The following is a 3733-nucleotide window of genomic DNA, read 5'->3' on the forward strand; positions in this document are numbered from 1 at the left end:
GGTTGATTTAAAGTCTTTAATTGCATATTCTTCTGTTGCTCATATAAGAATGGTTATTGGTGGATTGATGACTATGAATTGATGAGGTTGTGTAGGTTCTCTTTCTCTAATGGTTGGTCATGGTTTATGTTCTTCTGGTTTATTTTGTTTATCTAATATTATTTATGAACGTTTAGGTAGACGAAGATTATTAATTAACAAGGGTATAATTAATTTGATGCCAAGAATGGCTTTATGATGATTTCTTTTAAGATCATCAATATTCTTTTCGTGAATATCATCTTTTACTTTTACATTGATTGCCTTTAAATATTCTCTGTTTAAAGGGTGAATATTTCTTTGTTTAGTTTGCTTAAGTATTTTAATTAAAAATATTGTTTTGTGGAATCAATGATATGAAGTTTTTCATCTTAGGCCGTGAATTTATTTTCTATTTGTTCTTTGAGTTTTTTTTCTTTGTTTATTTCGAGAACTATAATTTTTATGTTAGGTATTTATTATTTAATAATTGATTATAGAGTTTTTGTTGAGTGAGAGCTTTTCAATTTAAATGGTTCTATAGTTGTTATAACTTTAATTTTGGATTGAATATCTCTTATTTTTATATCTTTTGTTATATATATTTCTTCTTTGGTTATTTATTATAGAGAGGATTATATATCTGGTGAAAAGAATATAAATCGTTTTATTATTATTGTTTTAATATTTATTCTTTCTATAGGTTTTTTAATTATTAGTCCTAATTTAATTAGAATTTTATTAGGTTGAGATGGTTTAGGTTTAGTTTCTTATTGTTTAGTTATTTATTATCAAAATGTAAAATCTTATAGTGCTGGTATATTAACTGCACTTTCTAATCGTATTGGTGATGTTGCTATTTTAATTTCTATAGCATGAATGTTAAATTTTGGTGGTTGAAATTATATTTATTATTATGATTTTATTTCTAATTCTTTTGAAATAAAGCTCATTACTATATTAATTGTTTTAGCAGCTATAACTAAGAGAGCTCAGATTCCTTTCTCTTCATGACTTCCTGCTGCTATAGCAGCTCCTACTCCTGTTTCTGCTTTAGTTCATTCTTCTACTCTTGTTACTGCTGGTGTTTATTTATTAATTCGTTTTAGACCAATATTGGATACTTATAATTGTGGTTGATTTTTACTTTTAATTGGTTGTATAACTATATTTATGGCTGGATTGGGCGCTAATTTTGAGTTTGATTTAAAGAGGATTATTGCTCTTTCTACTTTAAGACAACTTGGTTTAATAATAAGAATTTTGGCTATAGGTTATCCAAAGCTTGCATTTTTTCATTTATTGGCTCATGCTTTATTTAAGGCATTATTATTTATATGTGCAGGTTCAATAATTCATAATTTGAAGGATTCTCAGGATATTCGTTTTATAGGATCAATTGTTAATTTCATACCTTTAACTTCAGTTTGTTTTAATGTTTCTAGTTTATCTTTGTGTGGAATACCTTTTTTAGCGGGATTTTATTCAAAGGATTTAATTCTTGAGATGGTTTGTTTAAGATGAATTAATTGTTTAATTTTTTTCTTTATTTTTTTTCTACTGGTTTAACTGCTTCTTATTCTTTTCGTTTGTTTTATTATTCAATATCTGGTGATAATAATTTTTATTCTAGATTTTCTTTTGATGATAAGGGTTATTATATTTCATTTGGAATAATTGGTCTATTGTTTGTTGCTGTTTTTGGTGGTAGTCTTTTATCTTGATTAATTTTTCCTATTCCTCATGTGATTGCTTTACCTTATTTTTTAAAGTTTTTAACTATTACAGTTGTTATTTTAGGTGCTTATTTAGGTTATCTTATTTCTAATTTTGATTTTTCTCATAATTTATTTTCTTTAAGTATACTTTCTTTTGTTAGATTTGCTGGTTCTATATGATTTATACCTTTTCTTTCAACTAAGTTTATTAGATATATTCCTTTAAAAATAGGTTATTATTCATCTAAGTCATTTGATTATGGTTGAGGTGAATTACTTGGTGGTCAAGGTTTATATAGATTATTTATTTATTTAATTGGTTATATTCAAGGTTGATATGATTCTAATTTCAAGATTTATCTTTTAACTTTTATTTTTTGAATATTTATTTTGGTAATATTGTTTTTCGTTTACTTAAATAGCTTATAATTAGAGCGTGACACTGAAGATGTTAAGGAAGTATTTTTACTTTTAAGTATTTATAAATATAGATATATTATTTTTACAGTGAAAATGTAATCTTTTATTTAAACTATATAAATTCTAGAAATGTTAACGGAGTTTAACCGCTAATATAAAAAGTTAGCAGCTTTCATATTGGCTTTACATTTCCTTAATTGGAACTATTATAGTTCAATTATATTATTAACAGTAATACGCCTCTTTTTGGCTTCAATTAATAAGAATAAGGGTAGTACATACCAATCTTCCAGGTCGAAACTGACTGCAATATTTCGCTTCTTATTCTATTTAAGGTTGATTGATAATATCAATACTTTTTGAATGCAACCCAAATGTTATATTTAACTACAACCCTTTATTCTGCTCATTGTAATGCTCCTTGGTTTCATTCATGGTATAGTCCTCCTAATAGAACTAGAATAAAAAATATTGTTGATACTGTTCAGATTATAATGTCTGAAGTTTTAAAAATAATTACAATTGGTAGAATTAGTGCAATTTCTACATCAAAAATTAAAAAGATTACTGCGATTAGGAAGAATCGTATTGAGAATGGTATTCGTGCTGATCTTTTTGGATCAAACCCACATTCAACTGGTGATCTTTTTTCTCGATCATTAATTAATTTTTTTGATAGTGTTGTTGCCAGGATTATAACAATTATTGGAATAATAAATCTAATGAAAACTCTTGTTGATAGAATTAGAATTGTTTTTCTTGATTTATATCAAGTTTTCTGATTGGAAGTCAAATGTACTATTTATACTAGAAAAACAATTATCTACCTCATCAATAAATAGAGATATATAAGAATAATCATACTACGTCTACGAAGTGTCAGTATCATGCTGCTGCTTCAAATCCAAAGTGATGTCTTGGTGAAAATTGATTTATTGAGTGTCGAAGTAGACATGTTGATAAAAAGATTGTTCCAATAATTACGTGTAAACCATGGAATCCTGTTGCAACAAAGAATGTTGATCCATAAACTGCATCTGCAATGGTAAAAGGTGCTTCTCAATATTCATATGCTTGAAGTATTGTAAAGTATAGTCCTAATAACACTGTGAAGAATAATCCTTGTAGTGCTTGAGTATGATTAGATTCCATTAAACTATGATGTGCTCATGTTACTGTTACTCCTGATGCTAAAAGAATAGCTGTATTAAGTAATGGAATTTGTATAGGGTTAAAGGGTTGAATTCCTATTGGAGGTCATAGTATTCCTAGTTCAATTGTTGGTGCTAATCTTCTTCTAAAGAATGCTCAAAAAAAAGAAACGAAAAATAATACCTCTGATGCAATAAATAAAATTATTCTTCATCGTAATCCAATTGATACAAATCCTGTATGTAATCCTTGATATGTTCCTTCTCGTGCTACATCTCGTCATCATTGAATTATAGTTTGTAGGGTAATTCCAAATCCAATTATGAATAAGTTAATATTAAATAGGTGGAATCATTTTGCTAGTCCTGATACTAGGACTATTGCTCCAATTGCTCCTGTTAATGGTCAAGGTCTATAGTCTACTA

General features: G+C 26.9%; 1 pseudogene; it reads left to right on the forward strand.

Annotated features, from left to right (window-relative positions):
• The first annotated feature begins 438 nt into the window (after nucleotides 1–438).
• Nucleotides 439–2141, forward strand: LOC126301268 (NADH-ubiquinone oxidoreductase chain 5-like; annotated as a pseudogene).
• The last annotated feature ends 1592 nt before the right edge of the window (nucleotides 2142–3733 follow it).

This window comes from Schistocerca gregaria, unplaced genomic scaffold (assembly GCF_023897955.1).
Source record: "Schistocerca gregaria isolate iqSchGreg1 unplaced genomic scaffold, iqSchGreg1.2 ptg000066l, whole genome shotgun sequence".
NCBI lineage: Eukaryota > Metazoa > Arthropoda > Insecta > Orthoptera > Acrididae > Schistocerca > Schistocerca gregaria.